Consider the following 19,831-nt stretch of genomic DNA (forward strand, 5'->3'; position numbering starts at 1 on the left):
GGTCCGTGAGTTCGAGCCCCGCGTCGGGCTCTGGGCTGATGGCTCAGAGCCCGGAGCCTGCTTCGGATTCTGTGTCTCCCTCTCTCTCTCTGCCCCTCCCCCGTTCATGCTCTGTCTCTCTCTGTCCCCAAAATAAATAAACGTTAAAAAAATTTTTTTTTTTTAAGAAAGAAAGAAAGAAAGAAAGAAAGAAAGAAAGAAAGAAAGAAAGAAAGAAAGAAAGAATAAACCGCTTCCAGCCAAATCACCGAGCCAGTTAGTGGTAAGTTGAGTCAGTAAGGGGCAGCCTTAATTGACGTCTGTTAACGGTTAAGAGGACAACAATCCCTCTTTCAGTGGGCATTGTATCTAGGTGTAAAAGCGATTTGTAAATAAATTGCTGTATAGATGTTAGGTGTGATTAGCGTCTGGGTAATGATATGTTTCTATGCACAATTATGTATGTGAGACGGCCTAAGTATGAGGAGGTGTGTATATACTTAAGGGTAATTATGCAAATGTTATAAGGGGATGGTTAACAGCACAGGCTTCGCAGCCCTGTTGCCTGAGTTTGAATCTTAAAACCTCTGTTTCCTGGAGATACGATCTTGACCAAGTTATGTGACCTCTCCGTGCCTCAGTCTTCCTATCTTTAAAAGGGGGATAAGAAATGTACCTGCTCTATAGGATTGCTACGAAGGTTAAAATGAGCTGAGTTCTATAAAACTCTTTGAACAGCCCCTGGCACATCGTAAGTGTTCAACAAATTGTTCCTTAAAAGAAGAACCACCGTCTTAGCCTGTCTTCCATCAAGGAAGGGGAGACGGCTGGGTAGGTCTCCCCTTCCAGTCTGTTTGTACACACCTACTGCAGGGATCTAGGGTGCTTGCTGATCCTGAGATCCAGAGCCCAGGCCTGTCCTCAAGGGGGCCCTGGAGAGGGATGGGATGACTCACATCTAGCTCTCATGCTTTCTGTGCTTCTAGGACATTCCAGGCCAATGCCCCATTTGCCCCCCTGGGTCATTCAGATTGGATGTTAGCTGAGCCAGGAGGGAGGACCGAGCCCTTGAGGGTGGGCGGTGAAGAGCGGGAAAATTCTGGCCGGCAGGAAAGAGGGACCAGGGACCATGGGGGAGGGGGCACAGCCAGCTCAGGTCAGAAGGATCGAGGCAATTTCTAGCAGCCTAATTTCCCCAACCCCTCCCGAAGGGGTCAGCCTGCCTTCCCACCTACCCCATTGCTGCTACTCTTGCTGCCTCTCCTGAGGACGGTGGGATGCCTGTTCCCCCCCTCCCAGGGGGCACCAGAGGCACCTCTGGGAGACGCTGGCCTGCCAGGCGGGTTGAGCAGGTTTGGGAGAGGGTGGGAGGAGCTCTGACTTGGGGGAGGGCCCTGGGCCAGGGACGGAGCTGACAGGGCCAGGTTTCTCAGGGTGCCATGCCAGGCGCCAGCTTGGGAGGGAGTAAATAAACCCAACCTGGAGAAAGATGAGAGAGTCGAGCCAGGCTCCCCCTCTTCTCTGGAGCCATAATCCCCTTCCCAGTGTAGACCCTATGTCCCGGCTCTGATTTCTATCAGAAGTTCTGAACCCCAAATTGAGACATGTGGCAGGGAAGTGTTTGTGGGAATCACGGGGCAAAGTGATTTGGAATGCGATATGCTTATCCTGCCTCCTGCATGAAACAGGAGCACACTCCCTATGAAATCATACAGGACCCCATCTGGTGACACAGGCACAAGCATACCCACAGTCACACGCCTCACCTGCGGGCATGTGCACACAGTCCTGTACACAAAGAGACACTCAGGCACAGATAATCATAGGGACGGTGCTGGAAACCAGAGTGCTTTCTCTCCCTTTACAGATTAACGAGCCAGATTCTGGGAGCCTAAATAGTGCAGCCAAGGCTCACCTTTGGGGTCTTCAAAGAGAGACCTTCAAGGTTTTTCCTTCATAAAAGGCCGTCCTTAACTAATGTCTTGCGGTCACCCACTCCCTCCCACGTGTCGTTTGTCCTGCAGGAGAGTGGCTGACCTTCCACACTGGTGCGCACACTGGAGGCCTGTCCAGACCCAGAACGTCAGCTTGGGGTCTCCCGGAGGGTGAAGCCAAATCTTCCGCCACCTTCACTCTGCCTTCAGGGACACTGCCTTCCAAGGGAGTCACTGAGTTCGGGGAGAGACCAAGAGGTGAGATGGGAGCGAAAAGGAGGGCTGTGGAGAGAAGCCCAGAGGTGAGCTGGGATCCGAGCAGGCATCTCGGCAACCCAGAGACATAGGCCTCTTACACACCCAGACAGTGTGTGTGCCGGTGTGGGGGGGGAGGTGTGAGGAGGGAAAGCAGGCCGAGGGGCCAGTTGGAGAAGGTGAGCAACGCAGGCATGTGGGAGGGACGCAGGGGGGTGTGCAGGGGACGGTCTTCAGGTTTATTCTTGGACCAATGTTTCACTGAATTATAACATATTCAGCCAGTAAAATTATACATGTACTTTATGATTTCTCATTATATATGAGTATAGGGGTCAGTGAATGTCCACAAAGTGGACGCATACATGTATACATGTAAACAGCATCCCAATCAAAAAGTAGAATATTATTGGGGCACCTGGGTGGCTCAGTCGGTTAAGCATCCCACTCTTGGTTTCGGCTCAGGTCATGATCTCGTGGTTTCGTGAGCTTGAGCCCAGCGTCGGACTCTGGGCTGATAGCGTGGAGCCAGCTTGGGATTCTCTCTCTCTCTCCCTCTCTCTGCCTCTCCCCCACTCACGCTATCTCTGTCTCTCTCAAAAATGAATTTAAAGGGGCACCTGGGTGGCTCAGTCGGTTAAGCAGCCGACTTCGGCTCAGGTCATGATCTCGCGGTCCGTGAGTTCGAGCCCCACGTTGGGCTCTGTGCTGACCGCTCAGAGCCTGGAGCCTGTTTCGGATTCTGTGTCTCCCTCTCTCTCTCTGACCCTCCCCCGTTCATGCTCTGTCTCCCTCTGTCTCAAAAATAAATAAACGTTAAAAAAATTTTTTTAAATGAATTTTTAAAAAGCACAATATCATTAGTACCCAGGAATGCCCTCGGGCCCCCTTTCCAGGCACAATACTCTGTTCCGACTTCTTACGCCAAAGATGGATTTTCCTGTTTTTACACTTTATATGAATGGAATCACAGAGTATGTTACCTTCTTTGTCTGTCTTCTGTTGCGCAACATTATAGTTCTGAGATCTATCCATGTTGTGCAGACACATCCTTAAACGATATTTGCACGTGGAGATGCACACACACTTGTGAGAGCTGGCACACGGGCCGGCTTATGTGAATAAGGTTCTGCTACGAGTATGCACACGCACAGCACGGACATGCCCGGGCTCTCACGCACATATGCGTATTCCCGTTAGGCTCACCTACGTGACTGTCACACACATGCACACACACACACACACACACACGTGTACACAAATACACCCAGAACCTCACGTGTCCACACACTCGTGCAAGTTCTCACACACAAACACACACTCACACCACGCACTCTCAGACTCGCGCACCGTACCCATTTCGCACACTCATGCCCACTCTCACACGCGGGCCAGCCCCCCAGCCTCTCTGGCACAGGCTCTAAACAGACAGAGGAATGTGATCACGCCGACAGCTGAAAACTGTCGTAAGAGCAAAGCTGTACTTTGCTGAGAAATCTGAGCCCTTATTGGAGGGATACAAGTGTCTGTGTGTCTGGAGGCTGGGGGGAGAAGGGAGGTGGCTGACGGTCTCCCAAGGCGCCTGTGGCCATCGGGCTGTTTCCATTATAACAAAATGATGAAAGCACCCGAGCAGTGAGAGCTTGACTGGGAGTAAATAAAGCTGCCACCTTTGACCCCTGGAGGCCAGGGCTCATCCCAGGACGAATGATCATGGGGGGGGGGGGGTGCTCAGGCCCAGCCCAAGTCCTCCAGCACCCAAGGCTCAAAGCCAGACTCCAGAGGGGGAGGGAGAGGGGACGTGAGAAACTGTGCGATGCCGGGGGATGTTTAAAGGGGTGTAGAGAGAGGAACCGGGGCTATGGAAGGAGGGGGGGTGGGGGACACTGGGGAGGGTGGGATGGGGAAGAAGCCTTGGACTTCGGGCTCTCCCTCCCTGGACTCTTCTCTCCTGGCACCTCTCCAGGCCTCTTCCGCTCCTGGGCTCTGAAACAAGCACAGGTCCCCTTTCTCATGTTTAAGGCTTTGCCCTGCTTGTTTTTCTAATCACCAGGAACTACAGGCAAACAGGGGTTAGCAAAAACAAAAAACAAACAAAACAAACACAGACAAACTACAGAGTCATTGGAATCCCAGAAAGGTTGAGAAGTGGTTGGTTCTGGCTTTGACAGAAGTAAGGGACTTGCTGGGCCTGCCCCCCAGGCCCCCAACCCCTTTCCCAAGGGGCCTGCCTAGCTCTCACATAGCAGGCACGGTGCCTGGCTTAGAACAAAGCTCAACGAAGTGGGCTACATGGATAGATAAGTGAATACACGCATGGCTAGATGAAGGCAGGAAGGTTTCTTGGTAGTCAACCTCCCGACTCTGTGTGGGTTCAAAACTCTTTGAGCACATACGTGGGGCTTGTCTCACTGGGGAGCCAGGAAGGATCCTCAGCCCTTTCCAGGCCTCCTCCTTCTTTACTCTTTGCAGTTGACCCTTTGGGCAACCCCCCTTCCCTAGGGCTGACACTCACTTCATTCTGTAGCCACCTTGGCTACTAAAGGTTCACCTGGTCTAGTCCCTAGAAGAAGAAAGGGTTTTTCAATCTGGCTCTCAAAGATCCCTGCCCTCATGTCTCTCTATCCTGTACAGACCCAGTATTCACTTCCTTTGCTCCTCCTAGGGGCCACTAAGTGGCCACTAAGTCGATCCTGGGAAGTCTTACCTTGGCTAATTACAACAAAAGTGACGATAACAAGAAAACAGAGCAATAAACATTGCTTCTTGGCCTTTTGGCTAAGATCAAGTGTAGTCAAACAGAGCAATGAACAAAATTTTCATAAGATGAGGACACTCCCAGGTTTGTGTGTGAGGGACATATAGGGAAAGATGACAGAAAATAGACCCACTCCACCTCCCAGCCCTATCACCCCATCTGGGCCTGACTTAGCAAGACAAACACAGAGACAGTTCAAGAAAAGCACCCCCATTTTCCTGCAAGCCTGGAAACTTCTGGCGGGAGCTCCAGTCTTCAGTTGGAGAGAGTGATCTCTGGAGGAAGCTGAGCAAAAGGAGGACAGAGCCGGCATGGGGGCCAGTCCTCGGCTGGGGGAGTTGCCTCTGGTCAGCGAGACATCGCCTACAGCCAAGCGCTCAGAACCTGGCCCTTCTTTATCCCCTAAGCACAAAGCCCATTTTCCCCAAATCCACGACAGAGACTTGACTTGGTCTTGGTCCCTGGGGGCAGGACAGGGCTAAACTCCCCGGCTGGGGTAGGGAGGGCACGCAGGCTGGAAGAATCTGAGGCAGCTGAGCCCTGTGTGTCAGCACTGGATTCTTGGTCTGCACTGAGGGCCCCCTCTTGGCTAAGACTCTCTTGCTTCGTCAGCTGAGATGAAGGAGAAAGCCAGGTGCCCTAGGCTTCAAAACCAACCAGAGACCCGGAAGACATAAGCATCAGAGAAATTAAACAGGTTTCTGCCTCCTCCCTTTAGAGTTCCCCCAAACCCAACCCAAAGAATGACCAACTTTTACTGAGATGTTACTCTAGGCCAGACACTGTTCTCTGGGTTTCCATAAGTTGACTGATCAAATCATGGCAATAATTCTCTATATAAGTACTACTCTTATTCCACCTTCCAGATAAGAAAACTGAGATCTAGAGAGGTTAAGCTACTGGTCCAAGATCGCCCAGTTTTTAAGTGGAGAACTGAAATTGGAACCCAGGCAGTCTGGCCTCTAGGGAGCTGGTAGGAGGTGTCTCAGTCTGGTTTGGAGGCAGGGAAGTTCAGCAGGGCCAGGTTCAGGAGTCAGATCGGAAGGTATTCATGGGGTGCCCAGGGGGCTCAGTGGGTTAAGCGCCTGACTTCGACTCAGGTCATGATCTCACGGTTCATGGGTTCGAGCCCCGCATCAGGCTCTGTGCCGACAGCTCAGAGTCTGGAGGCTGCTTCAGAGTCTGCGTCTCCCTCTTCTCTCTGCCCCTCCCCCGCTCACGCTCTGTCTCTGTCTCTCAAAAATAAACACTAAAAAATAACAAAAAAAAGAAACATTTGATATGTCCACCTATTTACTCTTTCATGTGAATGTCGGAATCTTTTTTTCTTTTAATATAAGAAAATGTCTGCTTTGATTTTTGATTAGTAGGACATTGAGCTTCTACATTTTCTTAGGGAGTTCTGACGTTTTTACACTGTTTGGCATCTTCCCCTAGGAATACGGCACGTCCCACTCCTTACCTGCGCCCTCGTTAGCAGTTTAATGGCTGTGTGCTATTCCTTTGTGAAGCAGCTTTCTAGCTGGCTTAACCATTACCCTAGTGTTGGGTTGCTTCCAAGGTTGAGCTGTTATGAATGGTGCTCCTATGACCATCTTTGTACAAATTGCTTTTTTTATTTCCCTGGGATATGGTCCCAAAAGTGGGATTATCTGATCAAAGGATATGAACAGTATCATGGTTTTTGTTACATCACTCGAGGAGGACGGGATTAATTTACAGCACCACCAGCAACATATAAAGAAATGTCTACTCTTCCCTTAACAAACCCTCAAGCACCTTGAAAACTTGAAAGGGTAACCTGTTCCTAAAGTAAACAAACCACAGCCACGGGAGGACAAAAACAGGAGTTCGAAAGCACGGGGTTCTGAAGATCACTGATCATGCAGCCAAAGAGGCAGGCTGCCTCTGGTGTGTGGCTGCCCCACTGAGTCCCCGGGACCAGGCTCCCCGTCAGCATGTGAGCCTGGTTTGTTTCTATTGACTGAACATACATTCGTAGGGCACTTATTCTGTGTCAGGTACTATTCTAAGCACTTTACAAGTAATAACTCATTTACTTCTCAGATCAAGTTCATAAGATAGGTGTTATTGTTATTGTTGTTATTATTTTAAACGTTTATTTATTTGTTTTGAGAGAGAGCAGGCACACACGCATATGTGAACAGAGGGAGGGGCAGAGAGGGAGGGAGAGAGAGAATCCCAAGCAAGGCTTCTCACTGTCAGTGCAGAGCCCCATGTGGGGCTCGATCTCACAAAACTGAGATGTGGCCCGAACAGAAATCGAGAGTCAGACGCTTAACCACCTGAGCCACCCAGGCACCCTGCTAGATCCTGTTATTATTATGATGCTCGTTTTATAAACAAATCAAGCCATAAAGACATTTGCTGTAGGTCTTATAGCTAGAAGAACTTGAACTCAGGCCGTCTGGCATTGGATTATTAACCACGGTGCGCTGCTCACTTGACCAGGTACAGGCACTTCAACTTGAAGCCACCCTTCTTTTTCTGGGTCCTGCCTTGGCCCCAGCAGCCCAAATCCCCTTCAGGAAAGGAAGGCCCTAAACCTTCTGGTCCTGCATTTCAGACTTTCTTACATTGGCCTTCTAATTACTTTCTTCTCACATACAGCCCCCATCCGTTGGATCCTGCCATGTGCCAGCCATTGGGCTGAGCACTTTTAGGTATTTTTATCTCTTTTATTCTTCACCACAATCAAACAAAGTAGGTGGCATATCTTCATTTTATAGAGGAGTAACCTGAGGATCAGAGAGGCTAAACATGTTGCCCGAAACCACACGGCTAGTGGAGCACGGGGACAATTTGAATCCTGTTCCAACATCAATGTCTTTGGTCTTTCCATTATACTTCCCTCCTCCCCAGCCTCCTGAAGCCCCCACCTTTTACCCTAGTCCATTTTTCTTTGCCACGAGTGGCTTTCTTCACGTATGCTGAGGTGGAAACAAACCCTTTTGGTACAACTCCACTGCTTTTCCTGGCCACGGGGAGGCCTGGCTTCACCAGGGCCTAAGTAGTCACCCCCAAGATAAGTGTTAGCTTTACCTTGTGCTTCTTGGAACTGAGGGCCACTCCCTGAGAGAGGCCCAGATAGCTCCTTCCTTTCCTGTTTCAAAGTCCACGCCCTGTGGAGCCCGCCCACAGGGTTCCTTCCTACTTCCTGCCTCAGGATCGGCACCTAATTTACAGAGGGCACATGATGGACAGGTTCGGATTCCAATGAGTAGACCGCATCCCTCTGTTCAGATGTGTGCTCCTCCTACTTTTTCAGGTCCTCCGGAATGACTCCTAGCTCAGGTACCTTGTGGGGAGTGGTTTTTACCAATCCCGCCATACAATTCTACAAGCCCCAGATACCCTTGAGCATCTATCATCCTAAATATACTGAGTTCCCACCCAGGATAAAAGAAGGCACTTCCTGGGCACCTGGGTGGCTCAGTTGGTTAAGCATACACCTTCGGCTCAGGTCATGATCTCATGGTTTGTGAGTCCGAGCCCCTTATCGGGTGAGGGTGAGCTTGAGTCCCACTTTGGGCTCTGCACTGACACTTGGGAGCCTGCATGGGATTCTTTCTCTCTCCCTCTCTCTCTGCCCCTCGCTCACTCGAGCTCTCTCTCTCTCTCTCTCTCAAAAATAAACTTAACAAAATAAAAAATGAAATAGATATCAAATCTTCCAGAGTTTGATCCCCGGCCAACTCTGGAAGAGTCAATGGCAGCACCAACTTCAGAAACTGTGCTTGGCATGTTGATTGGTTGAGTATTTGTGTTTGCATGAACATGCTAACCTATGTGGCTATATACTTCTCTGTACGGGAGACAGTGGGAGACGGCATTTCAGTGGGGACAGCGCAGGTGCATGTCTGTCTGCACAGGTGGATCCGGGACTTCACGGGGGAGGGGGGTTAATGTTACGCTCAGGACTTTGTTCGTGTGTTTTTGAGAGTAAAGGTCTGCACGCACCTCTCAGTTTGCATGTGCGTTTGGGGCACACAACCTACGAGTTGGGTAAAGGGGCTGGTTAGGAAGTTTCCCAGACCAAGAGCACTAAGAAAACACTCAGCAGGGAGACTGGACAGGACAGGTGAGCGAGAAAGGGAAAACAGAAAAAAAAGAGTCAAGCCTAATGCTTCGTAAATAAGCAAAGGGATGTGGCGGTAAGTCCGAAATGCCCCAGACAGATTCAGACAGGTTTGCAGCACTCAGCAAAGTCATTTGTAGCCCAGGGCAGGAATGGCAGGTTAGAGTTAGTGGTAAGTATGCGCTAGCCCCAGTTCTCAGGGGTGAGAGACTGGAAAGTATGGTAAGGCACTGCCCCGCTCCCATCCTCCAGGCCCTGGGCCCCAGCCTTTCCCCACAGGTTGGCCTCTCTAGGTAAAGATAGTTTGTCCTTGGTACAGAGGTGGGGGCAGAGGAGCGAGGCTCCAGGAGGCCTCTTTAGGCCGTGCCGGTACCCTTCATCCCTCTCCCTGCTCCAAAGGCAAAGGAACCTTCTTCTTCCCGAAGCTGCTGAAAGGTTTCGCTGACTTCAGAGAGACAGAGGAGGAGGGAGGAAGGAGGGGGAGGCCTCTGAGGTGGGGAAGGTTTTGCTGAACCTGCAGGCTACCCAGCCCCTCCCTGGTTCCTCATTACTGAGGCCCTTGGGCATGAAATATCTTTTTATTTGAAGGCCAGAAAGAACCCAGGGCTGCATTAATGACCAGCCAGCACCGGAACCTGAGGCAGGGGACTGGCTCCCTTGACCTTGAAATCCTGCCTACATTTTCCTGCTGCACTGATGTTCTATTTTTCCAGAACTTGTCTCTACTGCTTTAGCCCTATCCTCTCAATGGGACCTTAAAGAGGCCCCAAGAGGAGGAAAACTGAGGAGGCAAGGAGAAGGGTTTCTCCTAGTCCCAGGCGCTCATCGGCTGGTTCAGGTAACTGAGCAGGGCCGACAGCATTGAGTTTCAACAGCTCCCAGACAAGTAGGGCTGACAAACATTTTACACAAATTTTACTACAGTAAGAAAGATGGTAAAGCAGAGCTACAGCCAATGAAATAAGAAGATTCCGACAACGGCTTGCTGAAATAGAAGACAGAGTCCGTTGGGTCCGTTTTATAAACAAAAAAAGTAAGGGCCAGAGAAGTTAATCGATCTGTTCTGATACACATTTATTTTTGATTTTTATTTTATTTGTTTTTAGAAAGAGAGAGAGAGAGAGAACATGTGCATGTGTATGATTTTGATTTTATTTTTTTAGAAAGAGAGAGAGAGAGAGAGAGAGAGAGAGAACATGTGCATGTGTAAGCAAGGGAGGGGCAGAGGGAGAGGGAGAGAGAGAATCTTAAGCAGGCTGCACGCCCAGCACAGAACCCAACATATAGTAGGAGTAGGGTGTGTGTGTGTGTGTGTGTGTGTGTGTGTGTGTGTCTGTGGTTGGGATAAGAGAGAAATGGATGTTGCCAGGGCATTGCACTGAGGAGATGGCGGTCAGTGGAAAGGTGTGAGAGAATTAGTCTCAACTGGTACAAAATGGTGAATGGTAGACGGGGATTGGGGGAGGGTACTACCAATGAAGCCGCAAGTTGAAGGCCATGAATGGTGGGATAAAGGGCTTGGATTTTCCTATAGGCAATGGCGAGTGGTTTCTAAGCCAGAGAAGAATGTGCCTTGCATGTCCTTTGTGAGGGTGTGAGGGGGTCGGGGTGGGGGGGGGGATTGGGCCTCTCCAGCAGGGTGAATTCCAAAGAGAGGGGTGAGGTGGCAGCCAGGAAAAAGAAGGGAAGTGGAGGAAGCTGGGGTGGCAGTAAGACTCCGGGCGTGAGGGTGGAGGGTAAGTAAGGTTGCCTCCTAAGGAGTGTGGAAGGAACTCCAAGCCAAGAGGCCCAGAGAGGAGGGTGGGAGCCACGGGAGCCCCCACCCCCCCCCCCCAGCATGGAGTGGCCATGCTGTGACCATGCCGAGCTAGTGCACAGCCCTGGGCAGCCCCAGGCTCTGCTTTCTGAGCCTCGCGCCTCATTGAGAGGTTATTAATAGGGAGTTTGTCTGGTGTCAGAGCGCAGACATAAACTGCATTAGCATTACCCCATAATCTTATTTAGTAAATGCTCATGCCGCTCCGTCTCCTGTAATTGCATTGCAAAGATGCAATATTTATGAAAGGGGAGAGGGGATGTCACTGCTCATCTTGGCGCTGCAGTAAAAGTCCCGGGAAATACAGTAAGGGCCGCGGAGGCCTGGCCCTGGGCCTGAGAGGGTGGGCAGTGCTGGCGCCTAGCGCTCTCAGGGTGACCCACCAGGATGCCCAGCTCGGCCCAGAGCCCCCACCCCCACCGCCTCTCCAGAGCCTTGAGTATCAGAGCAAAGGGGTGTGGGTGGAGACGCCAGCCACACCGCTGTCCTTGGTGTTACTCCTCCAGAGGGTCCTGGTCCCTGCCAGATGCACTGAGCCCTTCCGGTGGGCTTGAAGCCCCAGCTTTGGCCCGCTCCCACCCTCGTTGGATTTCTAGGGGACCTTGCCTTGACTGCATAAGCTGGGTGGCTTGGCAGAGCTCAGTGGGCAGGCGGAGGGCAACATCAGGCAGGAAGCCTGAGGGCCAGGGGTCCTTGCCGGGGCAGAGTCTCAGTATCAGTGCTGACCACTGGGTGGCCAAAGCCTGCTGCAGCCCTCGGTTCCCTGAGGTGGGGGTCCTCTTCCACCCTCCTAGGAATCCATGGCTCGGTCCCTAGGGCACCCCCATCCGACACCCACTTGGGGCCAGTACCATGTGTCCTGCTTCTGGGTGAAGGAGGCAAGGAGGTGAACTTCGCCATGACCTCAGAAGCATGGCCGTGTGCCCACGGTCTCCACAGCTCTTGGGCGGAGCTCACCAACAAGGAGGACTCACTGGTACTGAGAGCGCCTGTGGGCATGTATGAGTGCTGGGGGACAAGCTGGGACTCTGGTGCGCCTCCAGGCACTTGCAGTTTAGAGCGGGACAGACATGCAGACGTGCTTCCTACCTCAGGGATTTGAGGGCCATCTTGGGCAGTGGAGTTCTTCCCCGGCCACATGTGGGGAAGCTTTCTGTGGTTAGGGCGCTATGAGCCAGACCTCAAAAGACCCGATCAGCAGACGTGCGGAGGATGTTGAGTGGGAGAAGAGCTGAACGAAAGGATGCCTGTGTTCGGAAGGCATTATCCAGAAAGGTGGGGGCAGGGAGGTGGAGGCCTCGATCAGGAGCCACCCCATCAGTTGCTGGTGGTGGGGATGGGGCTGGGGTCTCGGGTGAGGCTGCTTCTGGAAATCCATTATGAGAGAAGGCAGGTGCCCAGCTAAGCACTTCCTGGGGACCCCGGGAAGTGCCAGAGGCTCAGCGCAGCTCCCTGGCCTTGGGGCTGGGATGGCCCCCAGAGGCAGGAGCACACCCCTTTCATATCTCACAACCCCGCACTCTACACTTCAGCCACATGCATACACCGCCCCCCAGCACCCCATTCAGTGCAGAGGGATTCACAGCTCTCAATGCCCTTACACACCCATGCAGCCGTGCCTGCCCACACCGCCTTGCCTCCCTCACTGACATCCAACTGGTCTAATTTCCGGTGGCCCCGTTGGCCTGCCTCCCGGTTCTGCTCTCACTTCCCCAGACCCCAGACTCCAGTGGGGAAGGGGCCCTCAAACCAGGGAGTGAGAAGGCAGCTGAGAACCAGGGAGACGGGTGGGCTGGGCGGAGGGCTTCGCCCCCCCCCTCCTCCGCGTCCGCTCCCTCCCCGCTGTCCCATTAATCACAGCGTCGTCGCAGTCCAGTTGGGGATCCCTGCCGCCCAGTGCCACACGCAGCCCGCAGAACAATGGGATTATTTCCGGGGGGAGAGGACGCCTCGGGCAGGGGCTCAGGCGGCGGTGCCTCCTTCCCTCAACCCGTCCCTCGGCACCCAACCAGCGCCTGCGGCGGCCAGGGACGTGTGGCAGAGCGGACGCGGGTGGCGCGCGGGTGGCAGGGCCTGGCCGGTCTAATTCAATTAGCGGGGCCGCTGCAGCCTCGGAGCTACTCTGGGCCCGCGGGGCTCAGCTTAGGGCAGCTGCTCTTTGTGCTCGGAACCCATACATATGGATACAGTCCCTCCCCCTTAGCCACCCCCACCCCAACTCCTGGCACCTGCGGCTCCCCCGCCCCCTCCCTCCCTGCCTTTGGCCTCCCCAGAAAAATTGGGAAGCTGTGTGGCTGCTTGTGGGCCCGAGGTGGCCGGCAGCGTGCGCGCCCGAAGGGAGGGAGGTGGTTTTTATCTGAGCCTGGGGTCTGGGTGGAAGGCGGTGTTTGTAACATCCGTGTGTACTTGTGTGTGGAGGCGTGAAGGAGGCCTTGCGAGCAGCTGCCAGAATTGCACACAGGAGTGTGTGTGTGTGTGTGTGTGTGTGTGTGTGTGTGTGCAAGGGTGAGTGTGGACCTGTGAGCGCGAGCGTGAGAGAGAGGGTGCTGGATCTGCTCCAACGCTGAATCTGGAAGGCCTCGGGTGTTGGTTGTGTCTGCCAGGGACCATTCGTGTATATGCGGGGGCCATATGCAGTCGGGACAGAGCGTGGAACACATTTCCTCGACAGCAGCTGGGTCTCCCAGGCGGAACCCGTTCCCCTCCCCGCAGCGGGGTTTTCTGATGGAGGAGGAGCTTGGCCAGTTCATTTCAAACCCCAGCTCCAGCTCAACTCATTTACGCGGAGGACACTTGCGGCGCCCACTGGGCGCAGCCGCAGCGCGGAGGTAGAGGTGCGGGCAGAGGTGCGCAGAGGTGCCGCGGCCAGGGCTTCTCAGCGGGAACGGCGGTCGTCTCTGGCCAGGTTTTCCGTTCGCAGCGCAGTGTGGCTGCGGCTCAGGGAGCACCTGCAGCTTCCGACGTGCCCTGAGCGCCCGCGGAAATGTCCAGACGTGTCCAAGCCGAGGTGGCCCAAGCTCCTATGGGTGACCGCAAGACCCTCCCCGCCGCAGCCCAGGACTGAACCCCTCTAGGGGGCCGGGTTTCCGGAGCTGGGAGGTCTCCACCTGCCCTTCCTCTGCGGCCCAAATGTATGCCCCAGGAGGGCTGAGGACCTGAACTGAGGCCAGAAATCTGGTTAGATCTGACCGCTTACAGGTTCGTGGCCCAGCCGGAAAGCCCCCCTCATTTTCAGCTTGACTGAGTGGCTGGAGCCACAGAACCGCACACCCAGAGGTCTGGCCCACCGATCCTGAAGAGCCTGCCAGACCCCACCCTGTCCCCCCCTGCTCCCTGCCCTGGGGTGCAGAGAGTAGGTTTCTAGGAGGTGGTGGTGGCCCCCCCAGGCCCTCCATTCAGCAAGCTGGCACTCCCCGGCTCCCTCTTCCTCCCCCACACCACACTCAGCACACCCAAGGACTGGCTATGACCCTCTGCCTCCGAAATTCCTCGGATCAGCATGGACCCACTTGTCGGCTGGGCAGGGCCAAGGACGGAGGCCGAGGGTCGGCATGCTGGGGTGTACCTGTGGTCCTGGGTCCCAGGCTGGGGTGCTCTACTGGGTCCAGTGGTGGGAAGCTAAACTTGGTGCCCAGGGAGCCCTTCAGGAGCTTTCAACGGATGGCAGGGTCACAGAGCGCTATTCTGCCCCGAACCTCAGCCCACACCCTGCCCAACCCTTTCCCCATCCTGGCATTCTGAGAGAAGACTGGCATCAAAGATCTGCTCTGCCACGGGCATGGGTCTGGATGGTGGGACCTGAGGGTCTCTGGGCTTCCTTTGGGGGAGAGTTGGTCAGAGAGAGGCCTGAGGTCCTAGCTCCATGCCCAGAGGTGATGGGCCAACAGCTGCCTTTGTATAGAGGCCAAGAAGGGGACCCCTACAGGGCAGGGCCTAGACTCAAGACCCCGTTGTTCAAGCAGGCTTTGGGGTAAGGAGCTGGCTCCTAACCCAGGTGACAGCTGAGGTATGTTTTCTAGCAGGAAAGATCTATCTTTCTCTGTCTTCAACCTGTCTGTGGTCCCTCCACTGATGAATAAATGGACTCTTGTCCCTCCATGTTGGAGAGATCCTCAGTCCCTATTCCTGTAAGGACTTGGGGCAGACACCGCCCCCCCCCAACCCTGAGACATCACCGAGTCGTGTAGCTGGAACCAGCCTGACCTGCTCACTCCCTCCTTCCCTAACCTAGAGATAACACCCTCCCACACACCTTGGAGGTGGAGTGCCCTTTAGTGGGTCTCTAAGTCCTCAAGTCACCAGCTGCGCTTGCCCCTCCATTCCCCCACCCACCCCCCACCCCCGCCTTCCCTGAGGCAGGTGAGCAAGGCAGAAACTTCCGTATTGGAAATCCAGATCCCAATGGCCCCACTGCCACTGCTCCATGTTACACATCCCCTTACATATTTCTCAGCTTGTTCTACCCTTTCCCTGCGAACTATCGATTGGGCATATCCTGTCTCCTCCGTTCCACACCCACAGGCCCGCATATGGCCATTTCCCAGACAACTACACTAGAAAATAAGACATCTCTCTCACAGATACACACACTCACGAGCATGCATACACACACACACCATTAGCACAGCCTCACTTTCACACAGTAGCTGACGGATGCTCTCACCCCATCATATGTGCCCGTTATACAGGAACAGTTAGGGACACACTCTTATCTGTTACAAAAAACACACTCACTGGCATCGCAGGCAAATACAGTTGTAAAAATGACCTGGACTCCCCTCCTGTCCCCTAGTCCCCTCACACACATGCATTTTGCTTGCAGTCGAATGCCAGCAGCCTAACACGGGTACATAATAGACGCTCAATGCATATTTGTTGGGTAGATTTTAAAAAGTATTCCTCAGAGACATGCCCAGGCTATCATGCCCCCACTGTCACGCACACTTTCACATCTGGCTTTCCCCTCATGGACACACAGTCCCACAAACACAAAGTAATTAAGTTATCACACACACACCCCTAAGCTAAAGTACAACCCCTGGCCCAGGGGTCTCTCCCAGAGGGGGGAGGGAGCCGTGTGGGATCCAAAGGGGCCGCCCTCTAGGGCTGAGCCCTCCCTTTCCTCCTCCCCCAGCCCCAGCCCCAGCCCCAGCTGCTTCTCTTTTAATTGGAGGCACGTCTTCATTCCGCAGGCAGGGGAGAGGGGAGGCAGGGGAGAGGGGAGGCGGGGGAGAGGGGAGCGGAAGGCGCTTGGGGGGGTGGTTACCAGGTGGCTTTAGGGCCGGAACTCACCTAGACACATGCAAGATACTCCTGCAAAGCGAGGGCCACAGCTACCGAGTTTGGTGTTGAGAAATCAGCTTGTAATGAATGGAGTCAGAAAAACAGCATTTGAGTCCAGTCTGTGTCCCTTCCCAGCTTTCAGTGCCTCGGCCTTCTCATCTGTGAAATGGAGATAACAAGAGCCACATCACAGGGTTATTGGAGGATGACACGAGATAATAACTGTGACTGAAGGTGCCGGGACATCGCTGTGTGCTCCTACTCTCTCTCCCTCTCCTCCTCTTTCCTTGTGTGTGTGTGTGTGTGTGTGTGTGTGTGTATACAATTTATAGTCAAATTGGTTTCTCTCCTCCTCTTTCCTAACAGGGCCGCCACTGGGGCCCTGCACCGAAGCTGCATGTCTCCTCCCCACCCCCTTCCGAAAACTTTCTGACCTCATGTGACACTGCTTCTGGGAGGGGTGGGGGCCAGAACCCAGCAACTCCTGACCCTCTTGTCTCAACTTCCTAGGAAAAGAAGGGACTGAAAGGGTACCCTGGCCCTCAGCAACTACCCTATTGGAAAACAAAGGTGGAAACAACCACCCTATTGGAAAACAAGTTGGACACAGAGAACCCCATCTTGGGGAAGGCCAGCATTCAGAACTGGGTTGGGATAAAAGTTGATTCTGATAGGTGGGAGGGGGGGGGCTGAAGCGGGGTATGGAAAAGATCAGTGAGGCAAACACCTGTAAGGGCCGGGGAAAGTCAAGATGTCCCTGGGTTGCAGGATTTTGATGAGAAGAGCCTCCTGACAGTCTGAAGAGGCCACTAGGCAGCTGTGACCTCTGCCAACCTTCGGCTGGTGAGGTCTCCCGCCAGGGACTCTGGCCAACTGGTGCCAGATCTCAGGAGTCCAAGAGGTGAGTAAGATAGATGCCTAAATGGTGGAATAGGAAAGGTCAGAAAGACATAGGTGTTGGAAAGATTCAGCCAGAGGAGGAAGGAGGGAGGAATGGGGAGAGTGTTAGGAACACTCAGGAGGTTCCTGCATGGGCCAGAGAGGGTGGCAAAGGTAAGTTGTCCTAAAGATAAGAGGGTTTTAATTGCAGCAGACAGAACTGTAGTTAATCATGAAAAGGATCAAGGCACTGCAGTCCAGCCTCAAAGGAAGCAGAAGCACCCCTCTCCGTACTTCTCAGCCTCATACAGGGAAAACAATTCAGATTTGGGGAACCAGATCAATCTTCTTCTGTCTGTGGGACTTTGGGCAAGTTTGTTCATCTGACCAAGTCTCGGTTTTTGTTTTTTCTTTTTAAAAATGAATATAACTCATATACTATGATAACCCCTTTAAATCATACAATTGAGTGGTTTTTAATATATTCACATAGTTGTGCAACCATTGCCACTAATTCCAGAATATTTTCATCACTTCAAGTGGAAACTTCGTATCCACTCGCAGCCACTTCCAACCTTTCCTCCTCCAACCTCTGGCAACCATTATCTACTTTCTGCCTTTATGGGTTTGCCTATCCTGGATGGTTCGTATGGATGCAGTCATTTGATAAGTGGCCTTTTGTGCCCGACTTCTTTCACTTAGCATCATGTTTTCTAGGTTCTTCCATGTTGTAGCATGAATAATATTCTGTTGTATGGATACACCACATTTTGTTTGTCCATTCATCAGATGATGAACAGGTGAGTTGCTCCCACTTTTTGGCCATTATAAATAATACTGCAATGAACACTCATTTAATTTTCATACTTACTTAAAACTTGGAGGTGTTTCTATTAACTTCACAGAGTTGCAAGTCTTAAATGACATCGGTGTGGTGAGGTGCCTGGCACATAGTAGCTTCTCAGTAAAACACTTAGGTTTATCTCTGCTTTATTTAGTTCCTCTAAGATAAGAGGCAGGAAGGAGACAAATTTAGGTTCAAACAACTGCTGGGTAAGGTTGTAGAAGCTGGATTGGGTGGGTGAAGAGGAGTGAACTGGCAAGGGAATAGAGCTCTCGCCTGTTTCTGCTCAGTGTTTACAAACCACCACCTATTTCGCACATGGCCTTGCATTGAGCGGGCCTTTGTCCACCTGCCTGGAGCCCAGACAAGATTTTCTCCAGGTTTCCAGGCTAACCCATAAAAGCAACTCAAATCCAGCTTCTCCATCTTGACCAAGTCACTTAGCCTCTGAAATTTGGCTTTCTTACATCTATAAAATAGTATAATTTCTTACTATATCTATAAAAGAGATAATACTCATCTTGAAGAGTTGGTGAAGTTCATAGCATTCCCCATAATACTTACCACGATCTGACTTATTGTATTTGCTTCTTTGTTTATTGTCTAACCCCCTCTATGGAACGTAAACTCCATGAGGGCAGGACCTTGGTTTTGTTTACTGCTGTTTTCCCAGTGCCAAGAACAATGCCTGACACATGGTAGGTATTCAATAAATATTTGTTGAATAAGGAGGTTCATTCATTCATTTTTCACCCAACATGAGTATATCCTGTGGTTTGGGGCTATACTCCACAGGAGGGAAACTGAGATGAGTTCCCTGCTTCCAAGGAGGTCTCTTCAAGTGGAAATAACAGACATGACCGAAGCAAATAGACTGTAATGAGACTTGATCAATAGAATGTGCACCTTCATCTTGCCTGATAGAGACAGTCCCTCCCTGAAGACCTGTTGAATCTGAAATAGACCAGAAATAGATCCAAAGTGATCCAACCTGCACCAGTCCCAGAGCTCGGCTCCTGGCAGGGAGCAAACCTTTCCCTACTGGAGAGGGGAAAGAGAGGAAGCAGAAAAAGGGAGTTTCCTCCTTCTCTCCTGGGCTGTAAGCCAGTCAGCCACAGTCAAAACTTTAAAAGGCCTAAATTTGTCCAGATGCACTTCCCTGATCTTGGTCCCACCAACCCTAGCCCCCCCCCCCCCACTGCCTTAAGTCCCCAGGCCTCTCTCCCAGGATTCCAAAAGTAAGAAAATAACTCCTTCCCATCACCACAGTCCAAAGGTTTCTTGCTTGGAATAGCCAGCCCCGTGCTAGTTGCTAGGTGAAAACAATCTGATTGAATTCATTCGCATACTGTGGGTACTGCTTCTTTGGGGCGTGTTTATTTAAAAGGAAAGGGGTATCTTGAGGCATGGGCCCCCTGGAAACAAGCCCCAAGCCACTTCTCTTGACTTTTGCCTTCCTCTCAGGAAGTCTTCCTTTCCTCAGTTTCTCTAAATAGGCTGGGTTGGGGTGGTTGTTGATTTTTTTCAACAACCTACAGACGGTTGTTCATAGGCCTGTGCTTTTAAAAAGGACAAGCCTGAACTCACCTTCCTGCCTCAGGGGCCTGGGCTCCATACCTGGGAAGTAGACAGTCTTCTACTTTCTAACAAGCCAGACTTGAAGTTTGCAGTAAATCCTCTTGTTGAAGGACAGGTGTTTCCCAGCTGAGCCCTTGGGGAGATTCTCCAGTAGTGCAGGGACACCCTTCCCCAGAGGCCTAGTGGGCTGGACCTCTTTGGCCCCATTCAAAGTGAGGGGAGACTCCTGCCAGACCGGGAAGAGGGCTCTATCCTCCACCTCCTTGAGTCCGTCTGTTTATCGGTCTCTGGGAATGGCCGCCTCCTGTTCTTTTTCTCCTTTTAAGTCTCTGAATCTCTTCTCTCTCTTCCTGAACTACTTCTCGGTGCCTCGGTCTCCGTCCCTCTGTCTCTGGCTCCTGCATCA

General features: G+C 52.4%; 1 long non-coding RNA gene across 2 annotated transcripts; it reads right to left on the bottom strand.

Moving 5' to 3' along the window:
- Nucleotides 1-1,313: 1,313 nt before the first annotated feature.
- LOC131493246 (uncharacterized) lies at nucleotides 1,314-19,810 on the bottom strand. 2 transcript variants are annotated; one of them, XR_009252537.1, is made up of 3 exons: nucleotides 19,465-19,810; nucleotides 16,134-16,283; nucleotides 1,314-2,147 (listed from the first exon to the last, which is right to left on the bottom strand). It is a non-coding gene; the product is annotated as an uncharacterized LOC131493246 (long non-coding RNA). The 2 variants fall into 2 exon arrangements; XR_009252538.1 differs by lacking the exon at nucleotides 1,314-2,147 and adding an exon at nucleotides 14,361-14,491 and having other exon boundaries at nucleotides 19,435-19,810.
- Between the last annotated feature and the right edge of the window lie 21 nt (nucleotides 19,811-19,831).

Source organism: Neofelis nebulosa, chromosome 13 (assembly GCF_028018385.1).
Source record: "Neofelis nebulosa isolate mNeoNeb1 chromosome 13, mNeoNeb1.pri, whole genome shotgun sequence".
NCBI classification, from domain to species: domain Eukaryota; kingdom Metazoa; phylum Chordata; class Mammalia; order Carnivora; family Felidae; genus Neofelis; species Neofelis nebulosa.